This window comes from Emydura macquarii, unplaced genomic scaffold, assembly GCF_026122565.2.
Source record: "Emydura macquarii macquarii isolate MOO-44397 ecotype Brisbane River unplaced genomic scaffold, CSIRO-AGI_Emac_v2 contig_1551, whole genome shotgun sequence".
Taxonomy (NCBI): domain Eukaryota; kingdom Metazoa; phylum Chordata; order Testudines; family Chelidae; genus Emydura; species Emydura macquarii.
In genome coordinates this window covers 3096239-3121807 of record NW_027131688.1, presented here as the reverse complement: position 1 = coordinate 3121807, position 25569 = coordinate 3096239, and the positions used below count along the sequence as shown (strand labels likewise).

At 48.4% G+C, this 25569-nt stretch overlaps 1 long non-coding RNA gene across 1 annotated transcript in view; it reads left to right on the top strand.

Annotated features, from left to right (window-relative positions):
• Positions 1–23830: 23830 nt before the first annotated feature.
• Positions 23831–25569, top strand: part of LOC137157689 (uncharacterized) — a 48299-nt gene continuing 46560 nt past the window's right edge. The window contains exon 1 of the long non-coding RNA XR_010921186.1: positions 23831–23939. This is a non-coding gene — a long non-coding RNA (uncharacterized lncRNA). The remainder of the gene's footprint in view (positions 23940–25569) is intronic.

The window sequence follows — 25569 nt, the reverse complement described above, 5'->3', positions numbered from 1 at the left end:
TATTGCAGGGATGTGTTGGAGCCAGCCTTATTTAGGATTCTGTTTTAGGATTTGTTGTTGATAGTTGGTTAAGAATATTGTATTATGTGTGTTTGTGATGTATGTTTTATGTGGGAGTGGGGAGCTGTTGCTCAAAACTCTTGTGTTAGTTCAGCCAGATCCAGCCCTACCAAAGGGCAGGTGGAGATCTCTGTCCTGAGGGCTGATGCTCACAGGCCTGCTTTTAGTTATTGCAGCAAGAAGATAACCACGAGGAGAAGGACACCAGCCCATTCAAAGAACTGGGCGCTCGCTGCTAGCTCTGCTCAGGATGGCATGGAGACATAAACGTTAAATCCGTGATGCATGTTTTAAATGAGTAGGATTTATGGCCCGTGCACCTTTTGTTGCTGAAGAAATCTGTATGTTTGATACTCTGATTTTTGTTTGCATAGTATTTAGAATCATAGAATCATAGAGATGGAAGGGACCTCAGGAGGTCATCTAGTCCAACTCCTGCTCAAAGCAGGACTAACCTCAGCTAAATATTTGCTGTATTGCTGTAATGATAAGGTTGTGTTTAGATTTATGCGGCGTCTTAGTTAACCCTAAAATTGTCCTCTTATAAACTGAAAGATTTTTGTAGTCTGAGCAGCTTTATACATTGTAGTGTCTTTGTTCCAAACTGGAGCGACGCAGGGTGCAGACATCCACGACTGTCCAAATTTGCATATTTCTCTTATGTGGTATTATCTGCAAGGGGGTGTTCTTCTGTCAGAACAGACTGAACCACTCACTGTTCCTGCAGCAAAATGGAATTGTACTGGGTACCTGAGTAATCGAAGTTTAGTGGGTTATATAAGTACGTTAGGTCACCACCTTTCTATTTGCTGGTAACTGGACCCCACAAGGCTCCACCCCCTGCTCCGCCTCTTCCCCAACCTCCGCCCCTGTCGCTCACTCTTCTCTCTCCCATCTCTGGTTGCTCACTGGATTGTCTCAAGGAGCCTGCCTGCAGATAGGAGGCAGCCCTGACTGAGCAGAGGCTGGTGTAGGTTAATGATCTGGCACCTGCCCCTGGCCCGTGGTACCTAGGCTTTTGGTTCGGTACTATTTAGGGTGGCCAGATCCTGAAAACTGGACACCTGGCAAATTAAATAGCACCTAGACACAGAAGCCAAAGACCAGACTGTCCGGGTAAAAACCAGAGAGATGGCAAACCTAAAGCACGTCCTGGCAGAGCCTCAAGTCCTATACAAAGTCCTCCTCTGCATAGGGAAGTGCTTCCTGGAAGGGGCACCCAGGCACCTACCTGTGAAATTGGTCACTGCAGCCTTTCTGAAACGCTGAGTGAGCAGTCTCCCATCGGACGCTCAGGCATTTGTCATGCTGGGGGGTGATTCTCTTGCCTCTACACAGTGCATGATATAGGGCTCGGTTCCAGTTCCCCTTTACTGCGTGAGCCCTGCTTTTCGCTGGCTGCCCACTGCTGTTCTGCAGCATTGCGTTCTCCAGGGTGCAGTACAGCCTGCCGTGCTCCCGCTCTTGCTCTGGGCAATGGGCCAGCCGCTCGGAGTGTGGTGGTCCCCCCCCATCTGTTTGGGTCTCACAGCATGGGTGCCTGTCACCTTGTTATTTGGCCTTCAGGTTCAAAGATGGCCATGACATCACTGGTTGGTCTGGTTGTTGTGAGCTTGTGAGTGGCTGAGCAGGTCAATTTGAGCTTTGAACTGTCCGTGGCACATGGAACAAGAGATACTGCTATGGGTTACTTGATTAGCTACAGAGGTGCTGCTGTTGTGAGATTTACCTTGTTGGTGCTTCCGCTCTGCCTCGACATTTCTCCTCCGCTCATATCCGAGCTACAGTCTATGGATGAGGCTTCGCTAGTAGAATGATCATGAACGGGATATTCCCAAAACTCTGGGTCAGTGCTGAAATGCCCCAGGGATAACTCGGGGGAGTCCTTAAACGTTTCTTCTGGCCGCCCTGAGAGCGCTTTCCCTCCTTTAGCTCACTGTAAAAGATCTTTGGCAGTCGCTCACCTGACGTTCGGGTGACATGACCTGCCCATCTCATCTGCAATTTCATCATCATTTGACTATCTACTTGATACGTCCAGAAACAGCAAGATTGCTAAGGAACCTACAATGCAATGGTCTTGGAAGTTAAGCCTGAAGAGATGGTTTTAGTATCAGAAAGCCTTTCTGCACCTGCTACTGATGGAGGACCACAGGTGTTTTCATTGTGCTGTTCCAGAAAATCTTCCAAGCCCAGAGACAGACGGGATTTGTAGGAGTAATGCAATTATGCTGGAGAGGGCAGAGTAATCCCTTGTTATTGCCTGAAGATGACTGTCGTCTATCCCTAAATCTGAGTTAGGATGTTTTGTTTTGCTGTTATCATGTTAATGTTTTAAGTGCATTCTGACTAATCCTTTGAAGGGGGAGGAGTGTAATGTTGTAGGTATTTTTGTTATGCTTATTGCCAGCTGGTGGCAGATCTGAGAATAGCTTTTTACTCTAGAATCCCCCAGGCTGCACTGAACATGCTGCAGGGGTTGTGGGAGGAGGCTTTTCAAAGATGGAGGCAAACCTGTACCAGAAGAAAAGCTCTCCTTTGTCAGTGGATCAGGTTTAGGTCTCCATATACTATAGAAACGAACCCCCCCCCCCCAGGAACTACAGCCCAGCACAAACCTCCCTACCTTCGGCCCTGAGTGTCGGGGCACTTCTCCGACCTGCCTTCTCAGGCACAAACAAGAACAGCACGTGACTGCCTCTCCCCCAAAAGGAACCACAACCCTACCCCAACAAAACACTACCATGCCGTTGGCGTAGGGCAGTCTACACTGGCTCTAGAGCACCGAAGAGTTCCCCTGTGGCAGGGGAATTGTTATCCTGGCATAACTGGAATGGGCTCATATTGTCCCATGAATGCTTTTGAGGGTTACTTGTACCAAACCACTGAGATCAAGATGAGAAGCTGTGTGCTGCAATACCTAGGCACAAGAGAGAGGGCAAAAGGCAGGGTTTCTGAGATAGCACTGAACTGCCTTGAGAGGTTCAATTTACACCAGGACTTTTTGCATCATGTGACTGGTCTACGGTTATTTAAGGCTTAAGAGCTCAGTCATCAGGCAACTGATGTATTCCTAACTGAGGAGGGTGGTGAAGCACTGGAATGGGTTACCTAGGGAGGTGGTGGAATCTCCATCCTTAGAGGTTTTTAAGGTGAGGCTTGACAAAGCCCTGGCTGGGTTGGTTTAGCTGAGGTTAGTCCTGCTTTGAGCAGGGGTTGGACTAGATACCTCCTGAGGTCCCTTCCGACTCTATGATTCTATGATCAATCCATGTGCGTTTATTAAAGTCAGTAATCGTTGTTTTGAGACGCAGGTTGAACACTGCCTTACCAATAATGGCCCATCAGTGTTACCAATCGCTGCCTTGACTCAGTGCAATTCACATTTGTGGTGCAGAGGGTATAAAAACCAAAACCACATCGAAAGCCAGCAGCTCACTGTAGCAGCCAAATTGCAGTTTGACAAGAATAGGCTGGAAGGGCAAATAAATTCATCAAAAATCCATCATAGCCTGCAGTGCTGCGTGCCTCTGCTTTGATCTCAAATGGTGTGATTCAGGGGCTGCGGTGTTAATGCCATTCAGCTTGCGGACGGATATTGTTGCGTACAGACAGGAGGCTGAGGCTTTTGGAAATGATCCCTGTTTACCTTTCACATTCCAACCACATTAGTTGCTTTTAACTGAACTTAATCTTGCTGGTAGAAGACTGCACATTAATCCAAATGCACCTTCGTCTTCTGTGCCGTAGGTTTGTTTAAAATAAAAAAAGTTCTGTTTTATCCCCATTTGTCAGCCCTGGTGTTACTCCCTTTTACAGCACTCCTGCACTTTTGCAGACAATGATTTAAGAATCAATATACTCTTCTGTCTTCTCAGTTCTTAGCTGCTTTTGGTAATTACTTGCCAGCACTTAGCGCTCTCTCTTGTCTGTGGGGGCAGTAATTTGATGGGAAATACAATGGGCCCAATTCCCCTCTGCCTGCTACCTTATGGAGTCATTGACTCATTTGCAAAGTGGATGGAAAATGCTGCTGGCGGTATGAGGACGGGGAGACCTGATGTGGTAGCATTGTACACTCACTCGTGCAAGGTAGCAGACAAAGTGCCAGGCAGCTGAGGATCAGACCCAATGATTGCCGACAGGAGGGGAGTCTGAAACACTTTAACTTCTGGAGCTCTCCCTTCTTCCATTCCAATTTGACCCCATTCTGCCTCTGGCTCCCTTTTTCACAGTGTATGGACTCAATTTCTGTCAAAGAAATGATCCTATCAAGCAGGGTGGTTTTTTTTAAAGGTAATATATGTTCGGCATCTAAAAGAAAGAATACCCGGGTGAAGATGTGAAGAGCGGAAACAAATCTTCTTCTTCAGAGCCGTCCTGGCTCCACAGCAGAGAGACTCATAAAAAATGCTGCATATCCCCGCGAGGCAAAATAGCCGCTTTCCGTTACAGACAATGAAATGTTTGCTACAGCCCTGAACATGGCAGGAGCCAGGGTTTGTGGGGGCAGGAGCTTGTGCTGCCTCATGCAGTTTTTAAGAGACCTTATTTAGAAATAATTGCATCTGTTTAAAAAGGGGACAATCCGACACATGGTTCTTGGGCCTGGGTGCGATGTAAGTGCAGTAGGGATGGCAGTCCACGCCAGAGCGCCATGTGTGCAGCAGTCCTACAATACATGTTGGCATGGGGGAGTCACCAGGTGGGGCTGTTACACGTAGTCTTACACGTTCTTTTTAACAGCTCGGGGGCGCTGTTTGAGGTTTGCTACTGTTTTATGATGTTCCTCCTCTTGGGAGGGAGCCGTGGCAAGCAAGCAAGGAGTTTGCTCTCTGCCTTCATCTCTCTAGCTGGAGCTCTTGCAGCAGTGTTGCGCCGTGGAAACCAGGTATTGGCGTCTGAGATGAGATCTCTCCAAGAGGGGCTTGTCGGAGAACTGTCCCAGGACCGGTGTATGCAGTGTAGAATAAACAAGTTGCACTCGGAATATAGCCACACCCTGTGTCAGTGACTTCTCTGCCCCTGGAAAGTCGAGCTGCAAGGCCCTGAATCTGCTACTGCTGGACAGCGGGGTGGCAATGGAACGTACAGGTGCAGCATCGAGGTATTTATCCAGTGTGATGAACAAATGGACACTGTACACGTGTGCTAGACTATTGTCCCGCTTAAACGCTGTGTCCAAGATCTGGTATATCGTTCTGCTTCCTTTCCACCAGGAGCACACAGAACGGGCACTGAGCCTCTTCCTGCTGGCCTTCCTTACCGGACTTCTTCTGTAGGTGGAGACATGGCAAAGGGCTTCTCCATCTCCTCTTCCTTTGGCCAGGAGGGTTAGCTGTTAGGAGACAGCTCCACACTGAGAGACCTCTTTGCCCATCAGATGCCATTCCTGCCCCACCTACTAATAGGGCAGCAGGGATCCCCAGGCATGTACCGCTTCCTCCCATTGCTCCACTTGAGATTCCCCCAGCCTGAGGAAGTCCTCATCTACCAGGGAGGTGGGGCTTCCCCCTGGCTTTTAAGAGAGGATTGGGACTTGTGCTCCTTCTTATTGTAACCCCTGGCAGCATGCCCTGGCGAGGAGAGTGCAGAACTGCAGCACTGTGTGCTCCTGTGCTAGCCCTTTAGCCATCCTCCTCTGCGTGGCTGGCACCGTCCATTCCCCATCCCAACCTGCGTGGCAGGGTTTTGCCCTACCCCTTCATCGTACTGACCCTTCTTCTGCCATGGCTTTGAAATGTCTAGGAAATATCTGCGGTGGGAGGAGATATGGTCTTGTTTTGAGAGACTGCCTACATTCCACTGAGAGGATCGCTCACTAGACCCTGTTGTTTCATACCTTTTTCCTCTCCTGAGGCATGTCAGTGACAACTCACCGTAAGAAGAAGCTTTATTAAAAACCAAACCGAAAAAAACCAGAGCTCTCCGCTTTGAGACTGCCATTTATCTGTCACCCAGGGTCTGCGTTCCCCGCCAGAAGACCCTCAAAACCGTGGGAGTTGAGAATGAACAAAGACAGCCTCTTCCTCTACGCCGGAGCCGTGACATTGAGAAGAAAGCCAGCTCCCCTGCTGGGCTGCCACCCAGCCTTCAGTCTGGGCACAGGGTGGCGATGGGCCCAGGCAGCTGGGATCCCGCTCCGGATTGGGAGCAGGGGGAAGCAGGAGCCCGGGGGGCAGCTGGGCTCCCGCTTGGGAGCTGCGTGGCTCTCAGCCCCCAACGCTGCTCTTCTTCACTCAGTGGAAGTGCTCTCTGTGAGGACCTGCACCACTGGCAGAAGCAGAGGAGTGTGGGCATCAGACACTGCAGTGGTTACTGCGGTGGCTGCAAGTCGACCGAACATAGGTCGAGTTAGGTTTGTAGTGTAGACGTGCCTTAGAGTAGTTGGTTCGCGGCCTGATCTTAGACCAGCCCTTGCAGCTGATATAAGCACAATGCTGTGACGCCCGTCTGGCCAAGAGATCCTGGGTGTATCAAATAGAGCTGTCCTTCCCCTGACAGACCTTGTGCTCTGCTAAAAGCCTGTCATGACATAGGCCGCCACCGTCCCTTTAAACACACTGGCGTTGGCTAGAGACTCACTGCACAAGGTTTAAAGTAGACTCCAAGCAGGCATGGGAATGCGGAGTAGAATTCTCCGCAGGTGCATCCCTGATTATTGCTCCCCTGGTCTCCGTGTTTGCCAACAACCAGAGAGGACAATTCCCAGAGTGTGTCACTTTGACAGACAACACCCTTCCCCCTTCCAGTCCCATGCACAGTTCACAGATCAGAACTTGCCACCATGAGAGCGACTGTGTCTCCTGAGTCCGTGGGATGTTCATGGCTCCCAGGTACTGCTGGCGAGGGTGGTAGTAGTCTGCCATTCCTATCAGAAATGCACTGGGTTGGGGTGAAAGGTACGGTAGCTGCCCCTTCTCTTGTGTAACATTTCTCTTGCAGCTAGCCTGAGTAGGCAGCCTATGGCTGATGCAAGCAATTGCCCACACCCATCCAGACAGAATAGGTATTCCTGGTGCATTATTATTATTTGTAATAATTGAGGTCTCAGCCTCATTGTGCTGGGCACTGTACAAACCTACAGCAAAATGAGGGTCCCTCTGTCTGAGTTCGTTGATTAGCTAACGGTCCCTGCACACACCCTCCGTATTCATTAGTTTGTAAGCTACTTGCAGCAGGGGACAGTCTTTTTGTTCTGTTTGCACAACCCCTAGCACAACACAGCCCTGGTCCATGCCCGGGGCTCCTCAGTACTATGGTGTGATGGGGTGTAATAGCTCAGAGGCCCCCTGCTGGAGGCCTCACCATCCTACCCCACCCCGCCCCAGAACAGGAGCAGTGGGGGTAAGTCCTCCAGGCTGCCTAGAGTGGCTACAGGGGAAGCAGTCAATTAGAGAGAGGCTGCAGGGAGCAGCCAATCAGACTCCAGTAGGCTCATATAAAAAGAGCTGCTGGATAAAGCACAGTGAGCTGCTAGAGGAGCAGGGAAGGTGCCCTTGGCTAGCTGCAGGGACTCAAGCAACTGGGACTTTGGCCCTTAGCCAAGGGTGAAGTGAAAGGTGAAGGGGCTGCTGGGAAGTGGCCCAGGGAACAGTAGTGTAGCGTTAAAAGGGATGCAGCACGGGGCTGGTATTTATAGGGTCCTTGGGCTGGGCCTGGAGTAGTGCGTGGGCTGGTCCCACCCAGTGGTTACAGGTGAAGTGGCCTGAGCAAGGGGGTTTGCGTAGTCTAAGGAGTGGGCTGAAGGCCCTGCGGAGGGTTCGCATTTGTTGACTGATACTCCTGGAAGGGGAGTGAACTGAACTACTGGCCCCCTGGAGAGCTGGGGTCAGGTTGGCTTGCTACCAACAAACAGTCTCCAGGGAGGAAGCCTGGGGGGCACTGCTCCATTGCAGACCAGGGACCACCTGCGAAAGGGCCCAGAGGGGCTGAAAGACAGTTTTAAGTAGGATACTGCGATAGCCCCATTGGACTGATTGAGGCTCAATCCCAGGGACGGGGCTACAAACAGAAGCCCGGTTGCACTTGTACCCTGGAAGCGGTTTGTTTTGTTTCACACATCCAGACGGTGTGTGATGCAGCCGGATGAAAACCCACACGAGAAAAGTGAACTGCCGACGGGGTCACCACAAGCAGCCCAAAGCTAGAGAGTGCAGGCAGACGCACACCCCTCCCCATAGGGGCGCTCGCAAGAAGGGAGCAGCACCCTGTAACGTACGGAAATACAAGTAAATAACAGCCCGAGCTTCCTTCTCAGAGCCTGGGACCAAGAACAGGGCAGGGATGGGCCAGGGCCAGATTTCCATAACTCCTGAGTCACCCACCCTTGACCTTGAAACTTCCTTCCACTGCCAGAATGTCTGAAGCTGATGGCTCACATTCCCCGCCCCGGGGGAGCACCCCTGCCCATCTCTCTGGCTGCTGGCTTGGTCCCTTCTGTCTCAGCGGGAAGTGTAATTCACTGATGTTTGCTGAATGCTTTGAAATCCTCGCAGGAAGGGGCTATACAGGTATTTATTGCTACAATTAGCCTCCACTTTTTGGTATTCTGTTGAATTAAGCAAAGGACACGTTCCCTTCTCTCTCCAACCTCAAAGAACCAACATTTACATGTGAGATTAACAGAGAATGCAAATTAGTTGTCCAGAGCCGTTAGTCAGGCAGGGGAGAGGAACTGGTGTCGGGATGGTGTTGTGAACTGGTTGCCATGGGGTATACTTGCAACCCCAGGCCTCTGTTGGTATGAAAGCCAAAGTGGTGAGGGTCAAAATGAACAGACATTCAGATATCAGCAATTCTAAATATCCTGTAAGTGATATCCGTGAGGAGATGCAGCAGCTCTGACTGCTTTCTCATGAAGGATTGATTGAGTGAAAACTCCAGTCAGACAAGTCACTATTAATGTGGCATTTCAATTTTTGTAGCTAGATTAAAAAGTAGATGAGAAACTACTGATGAATAAGATCCCTTCCAAAATGTAGTGCCGACATTTCCTTGTGCTTGTGAACAAACTGCACTGAACATGAAGACGGATGAACATTTCAAAGGAGAGATTCATTGATTAGTGATGCTAGAATAACCTGCCCACTGGAAACCTGGGGAAGGGGCAGGCAGTGAGATGAACAGCCAGAGCCATTGCGTGACATTTATTCTACAGACAAAAAAAAAAATCCCTCTCCCCAGCAGAATAAGTCACTCTTAGTTTAAGTAAACAAGCAACCAACACACTTCGGACCAGTCTGCACATTCGTGTTAACACTGGCTCTGTTTGAAGATTACCTGCCAGACGGGAGACGCTCGCACAGAGAGCCTTTCTGTAACCCATCCAGGGCACGGGAGCGGAGTCGTGCCCATGTCACATTTGAGTGGGTCACACCTTCTAGCTCCACCTCTGTTAGCTTCCTGTCTGCAGCAAGTTTATTCCCTGTCCATCCCCCAACGAAAGAATTGACCTCCGCTCCCCTAGGCCTGCACCCCGACTCAGATCAGCCGTACTTCAGGGCCTGCTGAGAGGACTCAGTGCTATGGAGACCTTGCTCAGGTCCTTCAGAGGGTTACCTGCTCATCCCAAAGCCAGTGTGCCCTTAACGACGAAGTATCTGCTCTGCTGAGAAGAATTAGTGAGGGTTGTTAGCTGGCAGAAACAGAACAGAAAATAGAAGTTTGCAGAATTACCAGACTCAGCTGTTCCAAAAACATGTGTCAGGCACCAGCTACAGACTGACGAGCTGGGCAGCAGTTCTGCAGAAAAGGACCTGGGGGTAACAGTGGATAAGAAGCTGGATATGAGTCAGCAGTGTGCCCTGGTTGTCAAGAAGGCTAATGGCATATTGGGCTGCATTAGGAGGGGCATTGCCAGCAGATCGCGGGAAGTGATCATTCCCCTCTATTCGGCATTGGTGAGGCCGCATTTGGAGGATTGTGTCCAGTTTTGTGCCCCCCACTACAGGAAGGATGTGGAGAAGTTAGAGAGAGTCCAGCGGAGGGCAACAAAAATGATGAGGGGGCTGGAGCACAGGACTTATGAGGAGAGGCTGAGGGAACTGGGCTTGTTTAGTCTGCAGAAGAGAAGAATGAGGGGGGATTTGATAGCAGCCTTCAACTACCTGAAAGGGGGTTCCAGGGAGGATGGAGCTAGGCTATTCTCAGCGATGGTAGATGACAGAACAAGGAGCAACGGTCTCAAGTTGCGGGGGGGGGAGGTCTAGGTTGATATTAGGAAAAAGTTTTTCCCTAGGAGGGTGGTGAAGTGCTGGAATGGGTTACCTAGGGAGATGGTGGAATCTCCATGTTTAGAGGTTTTTAAGCTGCGGCTTGACAAAGCCTTGGCTGGGATGATTTAGTTGAGGTTAGTCCTGCTTTGAGCAGGGGGTTGGACTAGATACCTCCTGAGGTCCCTTCCAGCTCTGTGATTCTATGATTAAAGGTCTAGAAAACATGAAAGAAAACCGAGAAAATTGGATTTGTTTAGTCTGGAGAAGAGAAGACTGAGGGGGGACATGATAACAGTTTTCAAGGACATAAAAAGAACAATTTTTCTCCCTCCTCCTTGTAACAATCTTTTAACCTCTGAGGACAGGACAAGAAGCAATGGGCTTAAACTGCAGCAAGGGCGGTTTAGGCTGGACATTGGGAAAAGCTGTCTGCTTAGGTAAGCACTGGAATAAATTGCCTAGGGAGGCTGTGGAATCTCCATCATTGGAGATTTTTAAGAGCAGGTTAGACCAACAGCTGTCAGGGATGGTCTAGATAATGCTTGGTCCTGCCATGAGTGCAGGGGACTGGACTAGATGACCTCTCGAGGTCTCTTCCCGTCCTACAGTGCTATGATTCAATCTGTGTCCCAATGAAAAAGCTGTAAAGCATTACTGAGGCAGTAGCAGGCAAACGTCCAAGTGCTCCGCAAAGTGCTCCATCTAAGCATTTCCCTAGAACATACAATTCTTGACAAAGTTTCTGTTTGGAAGATGTCAAATCAGACTGCAGGAAATGAGTCACAAACAAGGTTTTTATAATTACATTTTCGAGAGAGATGAATTTATTAATCTTTTAAGCCTGGCTCCCACTGAAAATGGAATGAAGGAACCAATTTATTCACGATCCAGTCCTAATTCTAGAGCAACTCAATTTTATTTTTCCAGCCTGCTGCCACATAAATAGCAAATGGCAAAGTGGTCCCTGTCGGGGATAATTTCCGAGCCTTGAATTATAGTGGGTAAAGTTGCTGACACCATCTACTGTGGAGTGGATGAGAAGCAGCACATGGGATGACGCTCCCAGGTGATGGAAAGACGATATCTGGATGACAATACTGACGGTGCTTATCTGTTCATTTCCAAATGCTTTACATGGGTGGGCAGGATCAGTCTCAGATAGGGAAACTGAGGCATGAGTACCTCAAGTAACTAGGCATGCGGCGGGGCTGTCACACCTGGCTTGAAGTGGTTTCCACTATATACAGGGTTTACAGTTTGGTTCAGTGGCTCTCAGCACCTCCCATACACATGGTTCCAGCCCCTCTGCATCCCAGCCCGCTCCCAGCTCCTGCTTTCCTGGCTTGCTTCAGGTCCCTGCTGCTATATCCTACCTGATGCCGACTCTGGTTTTGACCCCTGGCTTGACTCCTGACTCCAGTGCTGGGCTCCCGACTCTAACCATTAGGTGTGACTGCCCATAACCTGTTCCCTGCAATACATAACGTTAAGCCTGTGCATAGTCCCGTTGAAGTCAGGGTGCTCCCACACCCTTCGCCAGGGGGCGGTTCAAATGCAGAAGTGCTGTGCTGGACCAGGGCCACAGCGCTGCAGAACCGAGGGGGCTCCACCGACCACTGCAGCCCGGGCTGTGGTGCTAAGCTGGAGAAGGCCAGTCGGATCGCCGTGGGTCATGCCTTGAGCTGGTCTGGCCACCCTGGAGGCCTTCTTCGTGGTTTTCTGGCTTCCCTCTCTTGGGCCAGAGTGACAGGCTGTGCCTTGCACCATACACTCATGTTCTCGCTGGTGCCACTCCGTTCCCTGGCCTCTCTCCTGCTCCAGTCTTCCAGTCTCTGCTCTCTTCCCCTGCCTATTTTCACTTCTTCCTTCTCCTCCCTTCCTATTTTCCGTTTCATTTTGGACTCTTGTTTTCTTTCTCCCCAGATGGCTGCTTCCTGCTCAGGGGAGGGAAGTGGGGCAGGGATGGGTGGTGCTGGGGGACCAGGCGAAAGCGCTGATACTGCCAGATGACACTAGCTTTACGCTTGCACAACTCCACTGGAGTCCAGCGTGTTGTTCTTGATTGACCCGAGTGAGAGCCAGGAGCCCAGGAAGTCCTATCAGCGTGTGCGCTCCTGGAATGCTGCAGGGGCTTCCTATGAGCCGCCTCCGCTTTACCCAGAGCCACACAAGCCGTTTGAAGAGAGGCAGATCTGGGTTCAAGACACGCTCAATGCCCAGGCTACTCCTCTGTGCCAACCCCTCCTTCCGAACTAGCTAACCACCCAGGAGCCTACCTCTCAGCTTTGCCTTACGGTGAGAACTCGTGCCTACAATTGAGATGGTCTGTGGATGTCTATGGTGCCTCTTTCTGCCCTCTCCGGGGACACAGGCCTGCCACGTCACCGTGTGCTTCACCGGCTGGAGAGACCCCTGTGTACCAGATGCTGGCTGTAAGTGTGCACATTTCCTACCCTGAGTGTAGCTTCAGAAGCCTATGTGAGAACGTTTGTCTGATTTGAATTTTAAACAGAAAGCAGCTCCCTGGCCCAAGAGAGTTGCCTGTCCCTAGGTCTGTAATTGGCTCTTTGAATTTCCTCTGCTGGGATGGGTTTCTCAAGCTCTGCCGTGTTCTGCTGTTTAGTTTGGTGTTTAGGGAGCTTGGCAAAAACCCACTTCTGTCATCTGAAAGGGGCTGCAGCCCCTGCTGCTGTCTGCCACGGCTCGTGCCGAGAGCTGGCAAAAGTGGCCCCGACGGCCTTATCGCAGCAGGTCAGGCTGTCTTTGATGGATGCTGTTGCCTGAATTTTGTTGTTGGTTTTCAGCTTTCAGGTAGGTCGCAGGCCCACTTCTCCTCGGGTTCCACTTCGTACAGCGCGTAAAAATAGCCTCTCCTGCTTTCCCAGGAAGAGTCGTATTGTATTTAGGCCAGGAGATTGCTAGTCTGGATGCCCATTTTCCAACTGCTGGACGTTTTCTCCCAGCATTAGTTCTCCCAGGGCTGCGTTGCTGTTAGCGTTTCACGGGGCTGGTGATCTGCCCAACTGTGGTGGCCCTCGCCTGGGGGTGGCTGGTAGGGGAGCGCTACCCAGTGGTCAGGGCTAAGGCTGGTGACGTGCAGGGGGTTGTCGGTAGCGAAGCCTGGCTTCCGACCCAGGGACCTTTGAGGGCTATCCATGATCTGACAGCCGGGGACGCTGACACCTGCTGTCCCTGGGCCCCTTCCTAACTGCCTGGCGATTGCCCCGAGGTCAGTGGTGGGGGGAAGGCAGTGTGAGGGTGTCTGCTCACCACAGGACACCTCCTGGCGGCTGCGTGCCGCAAGGTCGTTCTTCCCTCCCGGGCCAGCTCAATCCAAGGCTTCCCCCCCCCCAGGTGTAGTCCAAACCGAAGTAAAGGGCATCAATCCAGTCCAATGACTTCCCTCTCAGGACGTCCCTGCGGCAGGCCCTCCTCCCTCCCTTCTCTCAGGGAGGGACCTATGGGCAGTTGTTTAGGGAGAGATTCTCCCATCCCTCAGCTCCTCTTCCCTGGAGCTGCTGCTCGCCTGCCTGCTGTCTTCCTTGGTCTGCCGCTCCCCTGCCTTTTAACTCTCCCTGCAAGTGGTGCCTTTGCGAGACGTGTGGCAGGGCTGGCCGAGTTGTTCCAGAGGCCTTTGCTGCACAGGGTGGGGTGTGTGCACCCCATCCCGCCCACCAAGAACCAAAGGGGAGGGCACCCGCTGTCATGGAGTGTCCGGAGTTCTGCTTTTGTCTCCGGAGGGTTGGTGGGTTTGCTTAGAGGCAGGTAATCTGCATGGAAGCTGAGGTGACGCACCCAGCAGGGGTTTGGAGGCTGAAAAGAAGCTGATTACAAATGAGAACTTAGGGAGCCTACAGGGAAAAAACCAAAGGTAATTCCCCTCTCTCCTCCCAGCTGGGCTGTCAACTACTGAGATTTTAGAATGACCATGGTTGAACTCTAAGTCTGTTTTGAATAGTTTATGATAAAGTCTTTACCGTAGATGGCATTCTGCATTCTCCTGTTTGGGTTACGAATGGTAAAGGAGTTCCGTATTTGCAGGTGTCTGTGCCTGCTGCTTTCTGAAGGTTAGAGATGGCGCCAGGTGAATCCATTCTTGGAGGTAACAAGCCAAAGTCGATGGCCCTTATTCCTGTGGGGAGGGGTTCACAGTCAGCACGTCAGGTATACCACCGGCGTTCAGGGAGCTTAGCTGGCAATTGATCCCATATCTATAGCGTAGAACATAGTGCTAACAATAGCCAGGAAAACTACCTTAGCATTCTGCTCACAAGAATAATTTTAAAACCTCATTCTGGCTGGCACAGTCCTAACGCCCCTGAACATGGGTCCTCCACCCCAGCTTTAAAACACAGGGGGCTCCTAGAAGAAACTGTAGATGCAAGAGATGTAGTGTATCATTCTTCTGTGGGACTGGCATGCGGCGTGATCTTTCTGAGAACTGCATTGATTTAACACTGGGGGGTTAAACTTGAAGCAATCCTGATCATTGCTGGCCAGTTTTGCATCTGATTTGGAGATTTGGATGTTTCAAAAGAAACTGATATAGATTGAAAGTCACTCCCCAGCAGAGGACTTTGCACCATTTAACCTGTATGTTCACAGCATACACACAAAAAAATTAGAGAAAACATAAATACCTTTGCTGGACGGTTGCCAGGTAACCCAACTTTATGGCTTATATTTCAGGATGATGATACACAAGAACCCCAAACCAGAGAGAAAACAGGCTGCTCCCTAAGCCCGCTAGACACAACTCAACCCACTTGTTTAGGCTGGTTTGTTCCAGTCACTCAGAGTGCATGCATTCTTTGCTGCAGAGCCCCCTCACCTGCAAGCAGGACCAGGATATGATCCTGCTCTTAAAGTGATAGCTTACAAGTGCAGCATAGTCCTCAATACACCACATAACCCTCACCATGTCATCCTGCTTAAGAAGCGTCTAGGCCTTGCGTTGACCTTTGCGCTGGTGTTGTCTCCTTGACTTCACTGGATCATTCCTGAGAATGAGGCTAGCAGAATTTGGTCCCTGCTGTCCTGTCAAAAGAGCTAGTGAGTAGCATTGGCTAGCGGCTGCGTGTTCCAGTTAAATTTCTTCTAAGCTCTTCAGTAAATATGTAACACAAAACGGAACAAATAATAACAAACTTCCTCTGAAGTTTTTCATTTGATTTGTGGGAACTGGCGAACGTGTTTTGTTTTCCAAGCTGAAATGCACTCAGCTGACTAGGGGATCAAACTGATTAGATATTTTTTCTAATTTCCTGCAAAGTTCCTACAGAAAAGGACTAAATCAATGACACTGATCATTTGGTACCTCATTAATATTTTAAAATGTGCCATTGTAAAATATTTAAACTCAAATGTATTGATGTTCGTACTTTAATACAGTTGCAGCATAAATAGAATTAGCAAGTCTCATGCAGTAGTTTAATTAAATCCATAAACAACACTTTGCAGCTGGATTTCTGTGCAAGTTCTGTATTCGAGTGGGGGCTGTCCAGTGTATTGCACTGAACGTAGCATGTAGGATTACCTGCCTCGTCGGCAGGTGGTGTATGTGTGCATGCGGTGCATGCAGCTCCTGGCCCTCAGAGACCGCCTACGGGCTCTTAAGACCAGGGTGTCTGAACGGGAGGAGCAAAGGGAGGCAGAGAAGTACACAGGGTAGAGAGTCAGAGACACAGCAGAACGGCCCACCCCAAGTCTGGCCGTCTCTGTGCTGTTGAGGAGCATGAAAGTCTTGGGGAAGAAGAACATCAAACTGGAAAGGAGGGAAACGATGCCATAGTTGCATCCGACGAAGTGGGTCTCTGCCCACGAAAGCTTATGCTGAAATAAATATGTTAAGTCTTTAAGGTGCCACAGAACTCTCACTGTTTTGCTAAAAACAGACTAACACAGCTACCCCTCTGGATCCCATAGTTGGGACCCTGCTTCCAGATGTCATGGTCTCCTCTCACACTGAGGATACTCCTGCAGGCGAGGTGACCCCAGTTTTTAGGGGGAGACAGGTACCAGTAAGGGGAGACTAAAGTATTAGAAATAGAGAGAGTTGGATTTGGGATGAGCAGGAGAACCGTATTATGAATTGCCTGCTGGGTGCGAAGGTTGCGGATCTCTCAAGACATCTAGACAGACTTATGTACAGAGTGGGAGAGGAGCCAGTGGTCATGGTATACGTAGGTACCAATGATGTAGGAGAGAGGTCCTGGAGGCCAAATTTAGACTGCTAGGTAAGAGACTGAAGTCCAGGATCTCCATGGTAGCATTCTCTGGAGTGCTTCCAGTTCCACACACAGTGCAAGTTAGATGGGCGGAACCGCAGGGTCTCAATGCATGGATGAGACGATGTGTGGAGAGGAAAGTTTTAGGTTTATTAGGAACTGGGGAACCTTTTAGGAAAGGAGGAGCCTCTACAGGAAGGATGGTCCCCACCTAAACAAAACGGAACCAGATTGTGGGCATGTAAAATTAAACGGATCATAAAGGAGTTTTTAAACTAAGGGCTGGGGGAAAGCTGACAGGTGTGGAGGAGCACACGGCTCAGACATAGACATCCTTTAGGGGAGTATCAATTAATGGGGATTCTCTAGATCCTAGTTACGAGGACAGACTAAAGTTGATAAAGTACAGGTAGGAGCTGAAGGGAAACAGCTAAATGAAAGAGTCCTATTCAATTACATCACACGAAGGCAAACAATTAAATATTGACAAATTGTATAAGTGCTTGTATACAAATGAAAGAAGTCTAAATTCGAAGGTGAGTGAACTTCAGTGCCTGGCATTAAATGAGGATATTGATATAATAGGAATAACAGAAACTTGGTGCAATGCTGATAATCAATGGGACATGGAGACCAAGGTACACAATGTATAGGAATGAGAGTGTAGGTCATGCTGGTGGGAGAGTGGCACTATATGTGAAAGAAAGTGTAGAGTCAAATAGAGTAAAAATCTTAAAAGAATCAAACTGTACATTGAATCTCTATGGATAGAAATTCCATGCTTGAATAATAAGAGCAGAACTAGGAATATACTACTGACCAGGATGGTGATTGTGAAATACTGAAAGAGATTAGAGAGACTACAAAAAGAGAAAACGCAATAACCGTGGGGGATTTCAACTCTCCCCATACTGACTGGAAATATGGGAACAGAGGTGTCGATAGAGGAGGTTTTGGAACAAATCAATATATTAAAGAGTAATAAGTCAGCAGGACCAGATGGTATTCACTCAAGAGTTCTCAAAGAACTCAGATATGAAATAGCAAAACTACTAACTGTGGTATGTAACCTATCACTTACATCAGCCTCTGTATCAGATGACTAGAAGATAGCTAATGTAACGTTGATATTTAAAAAAGGTTCCACAGGCGATCCTGGTAATTACAGGCCAGTAAGCCTAACTGTAGTACTATAGCAAAGAACAGAATTATCAGACACGTAGATGAAAATGATTTGTTGGGGAAGTCAGCTTAGCTTTTGTAAAGGGAAATCATGCTTCACCAAACTATTAGAATTATTTGAGGGGATCAACAAACACGTGGACAAGATGATTCAGTTACAGGCCAGTAAGAGTAATTTCAGTACCAGGCAAATTGGTTGAAACTATGGTAAAGAATAGAATTATCAGACACTAAGATGAACATAATATGTTGGGAAAAAGTGAATACAGCTTTGATAAAGAGAAATCATGCCTCACCAACGTACTTGGGCTTTCAAAAAGCCTGTGACAATGCTCCAAAGACTCTTAAGCAAACTAAGTGGTGGTGGGATAAGAGGGAAGGTCCTCTCATGGATCAATAACTGGTTGAAAGACAGAAAACAAAGGGTATGAATAAATGGTCAATTTTCAGAATGGAGATTTGGAAAACATAACCCCAACTATAGACACAAAATGATGGGTTCTAAATTAGCTGATGCCTCTCAAGAAAGAGATCTTCGAGTCATTCTCTGTAGCTATCTGAAAACATCTGCTCAATGTGCAGCAGTGGTCAAAAATCTAACAGAATGTTAGGAACTGTTAGGAAAAGGATAGATAATAAAACAGAAAATATCATAATGGCAATATACAAATCCATGGTAGTGCCACGCCTTGGATACTGTGTGCAGTTCTGCTTGCCCCACCTCAAAAAGATCTATTAGAACTGGAAAATGTTCAGAGAAAGACAACAAAATGGTAGGAGGTATAGAACAGCTTCCAGATGAGGAGAGATTAAAAAGATTGGGACTGTGCAACTTGAAAAAGAGATGACTAGGCTGTGATCCTTCCTGAAGGGCCACTGGCCCCTTGACCGGGAGGTACAAATCTAACCCACTCTTCAGGGAAGGAAACTGTAAAAATAATAAAACATTAGATGGTGCCACTGGAGCTGTCTCATGAAAAGAGAAAGTGTGACAGGCTTCGGCAAAGAGGATTTATGATGGCCATATTACCAGAAACCCACCTATTTTAGACTTAAATACTTACACGTAAAGACCGGTTGCTTACAGTACTCCCTCGAATAGACATGAACTAGCCCTTTGCATTCTAAGCAGTTAAAATGTGAACGGGAACTGTGCTGGTATAAAGGTGGGTCCTAATGGAGAGGTAGATTTTATGGAGTGGTGGAACTGATGGAGAGATGAGAAACCTACCTCTGTTTTCAATAAAGGTGGTCCCAATGAGAAGAGCAAATTATGTTGGGGGGAAATGTTTAGTGTACTGTAACAATTCTATCTGCACATAAGACTCGCAGGTGATGTTTATTTCCCCTGGCTCCCCAGCCATCGGTCAGGCCACACCACAGCTGTTTTCTGGCCTGCTCCAGTTTGCACTGCTTGTGGAGTCCAGTGCAGCTGAGCACGAATAAAGGTGGCAGAATTCCCCCCTTAATAAAGACATTCATGTATAATGTATGTGAGAGGGCACTAAACCGTGGAGTGCTACACACACCAGTGCACTAGGTGGTCCTAGGAGTGAGCAGCTGATCTCCAGGGAGCCAGATAAAAGGTTTCCTGCCGCATAGGCGGATCAGCTGGCTGGAGAGATGCAGGGTCAAGGAAGCCCTTGGATAGGTCTCTCTTCAATATCTAGCAAGGGCTACGAACGGGGAGGCTGTATTCTCTCCCTTTCCAGCTGACCAGCACGGGCAAGTGCTACGGTGGGGAGCCCCCAGTTGATTGAGTAGTCTGATTCTGGTTTTGGGTTTGTTGTGTGGGAAATGAAGCCAGCCCTGAAGAAAGGCTGTGAAGAGATGTGTAGGTGGGACTTTGTCGATCCGTCCCTGACTGGTGAGTCTGCCCCCGTCCTACAGTAGAGCTGTCTGATTGGCTAATGGAAACCAATGTAAGAATTTTCTGGCTTCTGACACTAGCCAGAATTAGTTTTCCGTCTCACCTACTTTATCATTCAGCAATCACGGCCAGTCCCTCAAATCCACAAGTCTGTGAAACGGCAGAAAAAAATAGTAGGGAAAACATTATTTGATGCACTTTCCCTTCAACCTCTTAATTCTTAATTTTTAGTGTGGTGTGGCTTTTAGCTTCACTGGTGGCTGTGATGCTGAATGGAGAGGTTTTGAAATTGATGGCAGTCTGGTTTTCACAGCTGAGTGTTTAAATTGATGTGGAGACGGAGGACTCTTCAAGAAAGCAAGTGCTAGTGAATTGGGAGGAGGGGGGAAAGAAAAGCTGCTTTTATTTCACACATGAAGTCCTTCATTTTGCCCTGATACTTCGTGGTACAGTAAGTCACAGTCACATTAGTTTGAAGTGCTCCGCTTTGAGAGACAGGGTGGTATTAATTTCCCCTTACAAACTCGAGTGCTGTGCTGGAAGCTGCCGGTAAGCCGCGATTTGTTACAGGCTGCACAAACATGCAGGATATAAAAGGCTTCACTTTCAACAGCGAGATGAAATGAACTTAAAAGGAAATTGACATCAGTCAAGGTGTAAAGGACTCAGGCAATGAGGAGAAATCTCCTCTGAAACCATTCAAGAGTCAGATTCCATGGAATCACTCATGCTGCCAAAAGCCTTAAAAAGAGGCTCCCTCACAACTTTTCTGCCTTCAGTGGGGATACATGTGATTCCCGCTGGGTAATATACTCTTCCTCAGTCCCAGCTTCCATCAGTCCATCCACTCCCGCCATAGTTCCTAGATTCCAAGGAGGGACCATCTAGTCTGATCTCCTCTATACCACAGGCCAGAGAACTTCCCCCAAAATAATTCCTAGAGCAGATCTTACAGAAAAACATTCAATCTTGATTTAAAGATTGTCTGTGACAAGGAATGCATCAGGCACCTGGGTAAATTGTTTCAATGGTTAGTTACCCTCCCTGTCAAAAATGTGTGCCTTATTTCCAGTCTGAATTCGTCTAGCTTCAACTTTAAGCTGTTGGATCATGTTAGATCTTTCTCTGCTACATCAAAGAATCCATCATTAAATATTTGTTCCCCATGTAGATACTGACAGCATCTAATCAAGTCACCCCTTAACCTTCTCTTTATTAAACTAATAGACTGAGTTCCTTACGTCCATTACTATGAGGCAGATTTTCTCATCCTTTAATCCCTCTCGCTGCTCTTCTCTGAGCCCTCTCCAATTTATCGACATCCTTGAATTATGGACATTAGAACTGGACATAATATTTCAAGAGCAGTTGCACCAGTGCCAAATACAGAGGTAAAATAACTGCTTCACCTCAAGACTCCCCTGTTTGTGCCTTCCAGAGCTGCATGAGCCCTTCTGGCCACAGCATTGCATATTCAGCTGATTATTCACCATGACCCACAAATCTTTTTCAGAGTCACTAGTCCCCAGGATGGAGTCCCCATCCTGTAAGTATGTCCAATATTCTTTGTTCCTAGATGCACACACTTTTATTTAGCTATATTACAATGCATATTGTTAGCTTGCACCCAGGTTACCAAGCAATCTAGATTGCTGTGTATCAGTGACCCGTTCTCTTCGTTATTTACCACTCCATCAATTTTTGTGTCATCTGCATGTTTTACCATTCTTGACTCTCCATGCTTGCTACCCCTTACAATTCAGGGCTCTCCTGCAGCTGCCTCCCTTACCTGGTCACTTTCCTTCCCAGCAATAGCAGTGTCCTGCACACTCTGCTGGTGGTAGTGGCAGGTGTCCTGAGGCACATGGTGGTGTGGTGGCCAGTTGGATGGGGAGTAGGTCTCCTTAGGTGGTGTGCTGGGAGGTCATCTGGAGAATGAGTGAGGCGGGTGAATCTCTCCTGACTGCTGGCAGTCTCTCCTGGCTGGTGAGTGGGTTGTGTGTGTGTGTGTGTGAGTGTGGGGTCATGTGTCCCCCACTGGTGTGGATTGGGAATTGGGAGAGGAAATGGTTTTCTGCTACATGGTAGGTTGGTGAGGGTGTCTGTGTGAAGAAGGCACCAGACTCTCAGATACTAGCTCTTCAAATTCTGCTGGGGCTGAGTAGGCAGGCAGGCATTGGTGGAGACGTAGCCTGCCCAGAGAGGTTGACCCATGCAGGAGAATGGGTGAATAAGGCACCTGAACTACAAATCCCATGAGATATCATCTGGAATTGAAATATTATGGTTTTCAGCCGAAATAGTTCACCAAAAAGTTACAATTTTCCACAGAAGGAAACCCTGTTTCTCAACCAGCTCTAATTTCAGCCTGAGGTGTCACAATCCCATTAGTTCTCCAGAGATTCCTCCTGCAAACTCATGGAAGTCAATATCTGAGGGCCTTAGCCCCAGTTCTGTACACACTTACGGATGTGCTTAACTTTGTGCTTGTTAGTAGTTCCACTGCAGTCAATGGAACTAATCATGCGTATACAATTAATTATGTGCATGAGGATTTGCAGGTTGAGGGTGATTTTGGGTGCCCATCTGGAGACACCTTAGAGAGATGGATGCTCTGTGCTTTCCAATCATCGAGCTCCTCTGAGGTGTCTGGTTGGGTTCCCAAAAATCCTGCAGCACTTATGCAAATGTACGACGTAGAAAACAAGCAGAAAAAAGACCTTTTTAAAGACATGCTAACTACAAAGAACACCAAGAACTTGCATACAGGTGGTGGGTTATGTTGGATTTTGCTGCTGCACTTTAGTTATGTTACGATATAACTGGTGACATATTTTTAAGTTATGACCAGGCCATTGGTGCCCCTTCTTCCAGCACCAGCGATCCACTCTGATCCCAGTGTTGCTTCTCTGCTGAATGGTGGCAAGTGTCCTTGTAGGTTAGCTTCCCACTGGTGAAGAAATCAGTAATGCCTGGAGTCATGTGGTTTTCTGAGTGTAGCTTATTTGATATGCACACGCCAGTCCCAGAACAGAGGTGGACAAACCACATGCAGGACAATCCTTCTTTCAGGAATCTCAGCCCAACACCAATGACTGGTTCCCAGGGAACAGCTCTGCATCAAGAATAGGCTGCCCTCACACACCAAAGCAGAGAGCAAACCCTTCTGCTCCTCAGATAGCTTCCTCTACACAGAAGCAGCCTCTGTGCAGAATCTAACCCAGCAGTAATAAGAGCTCAGCATGTCATTCCCACTCGGAATGTTTGCTTGCACACTAAGAAAAAGAACATGGAAGACTTTATGTAATTATGCCAGTGGGTGATACCTGCCATGACGGGCACCCAGGATATGTAGATATCAACTATGCTTTTGGCATTTGCATAAATCCGAATACATAAAAATCATTGAGGGCACCTCTGTGTAAATCATAAGAAATCAGTGAAAGGACACACAATCCGTTTTTACACCAGTGCAGCTGGACTCAGAATCTGTCTCAGGAACTCTAGCTCGGTGAGTGTCCAACTGGATTAAATCTCTTCTTAAATTTTTCTCCTCCCTACCTGAAGCCTCTAGCTACTCTCAGCCCAACAGGAGCCTTTTCTTGCCTTTGCACGTCTGTAACCGAAAAATGCCCAAACCTATTTATGGTCTAACATTTCTTTTTACAAACTTTGTTTGGGCTCTGGCTGCGTTGTCAATTACTTTTAGCTCAGGGAAGCATTTTCCAGCTTCATTAAAGAAAGCAAGAAGAAGATAAACTGAACTGGAACAGCATGAACGGGGCTGGGCTAATCACCTTCAGCAGGAGTGTCTGATTCAGCAGAACAAGTCGCTCGCATTAATTCTGATGAGGGCAGTGTTGGGGATGTGTTTGCAGTGGCCCTTTCCTTGTAATTGAGCCAGGAATGAGTGCACCGTTCAGAGTTATTTGAGCAGGGGTAGCCTCAAGATTTGGTGGCCCCCCTTCCAGTCTGTGCTTTAGCTCTACACCTGTGTTAAATCTCATTTTGCAGGTTTCCTGAAAGAGTGCTGTTGTTGTATACAGTGCCCCAGGGAAGAGCTTTGACATCAGAGCTGTTTGTGACTGAGGGTGCCTCCTCTCTACTCATTTGCTTGCCTTACGAGCACATTCTGACACTTTTTCTAAAGACGGATACAGCACGTCATCCTCTCTGAGCCCCTGCAGATGTCTGTGACGTGTGCTCAAAGCAGCAATGCTGAGTGGGCAGCACTGGGCCAGCCCCTGAACAAGACACTGACCCAGAGTGGGACAGCAGGAACCTGCCAGCTTCTCATGAAACGTCTGAGGAAAGGAAGGCTGTGGGGCTGTGAAGCTCTTGGCTTGTGGGTGGCTGGCGCTGTCTGGCACGGGCTGGCACAGGGTGGGTGAATGCCAATGATGTGAGGCCCTGTGTTGTTTCCTGGGGGTTCAGGATTGTTATTTTAGGGTTGCTCCAAACATGTATTCCAGGTGGGGTTCTGATGTTCTCAAAGATCCAGGATGAGGGATTTTGAAATGGGGAGATCAGTCCCCCAGCCCTCTCTGGGCCCTGCAGATGCTCCATAAGACGGGCCATTATGGGACCACACCAATGGTCCATCCAGCTCAGTATCCTGGCTTCCAACAGTGGCCAATGCCAGGTGCTTCAGAGGGAATGAACAGAACAGGGCAATTATTGTGTGATCCATCCCCTGTCATCTACTCCCAGCTTCTGGCACTGAGACTAGGAAACCCAGAGCATGGGGTTGCATCTCTAACCATCTTGGCTAATAGCGGTAGATGGGCCTATCCTCCAGGAACTTCTCTAATTCTATTTTTGAACCCGGTTAGAGTTTTGGCCGTCGTGAGATCCCCTGGCAATGAGTTCCACAGGCTGAAAATATCATAATGCATTGAGTGAAGAAGTACTTCCTTTTGTTTGTTTTAAATCCGCTGCCTATTGATTTCATTGGATGACCCCTGCTTCTTGTGTAATGTAAACAAGTAAATAACACGTCCTTATTCACTTTCTCCACACCAGTCCTGATTTTTTAGACTTCTGCCATATCCCCCCTCAGTCGTCCTTTTCCAAGCTGAAAAGTCCCAGTCTTTTTAATCTCTCCTCATAGGGAAGCTGTTCCAGACCCCTCATCATTTTTGTTGCCCTTCTCTGTACCTTTTCCAATTCTAATATATCTTTTTTGAGGTGGGGTGACCAGAACTACTTGCAGTATTCAAGGTGTGGGCATACCACGGATTTATATAGAGCCAATATGCTATTTTCTGTTTTATCATCTCTCCCTTTCCTACTGGTTCCTAATATTCTGCTAGCTTTTTTGACTGCCGCTGCACGTTGAGTGGATGTTTTCAGAGAACTATCCACAATGACTCCAAGATCTCTTTCCTGAGTGGTAACAGCTAATTTAGACCCCATCATTTGATATGTCTAGTTGGGATTATGTTTTCCAATGTGCATTGCTTTGCATTTATCAACATTGAATTTCATCTGCCATTCTATTGCCCAGCCAGCGATGCTCGTTCCATAGGGTCAGTGGTCTGCAGGAGTGAGGGCCTGTGCGGTAGAATACAGCGTATCAATACAGGAGGGGGAACTCCCTAGAGGTGAGGGCAGCCCCAGTGCCCAGGTTCTATGAAGGAAGACGCTGAGAAGAGACGCGATGTGTCTGCAGAGGGGTCATGTCCTCAAGCAGGCCCACAGCCAGCCGAATGAGAATAAATGTGGGAGCTGTGAGTGGAGCTGGGTAGGAGCGCCTCTGTGGTGCTCCCCGGCCCCGTTCCTGTAAATCTGCCTCTTAGGCAGGATGGAGAATCTGGCCTGATGTAAAAAAATGAAACTAGGAGAGACAGGCAGTTCTCCTACAGACAGCCTTGGGAATAGCTAGGGAGCTGTTCTGCTTTTTAGAGCCATGCTACCGTGTGAGAGCCAGAGCGCACCACACAGCAAAGAGCCTTGCCTACAGACGTCGAAATATGCAGGATTATGGCTTCCTGCCAAGCACCAGGATCTAAGT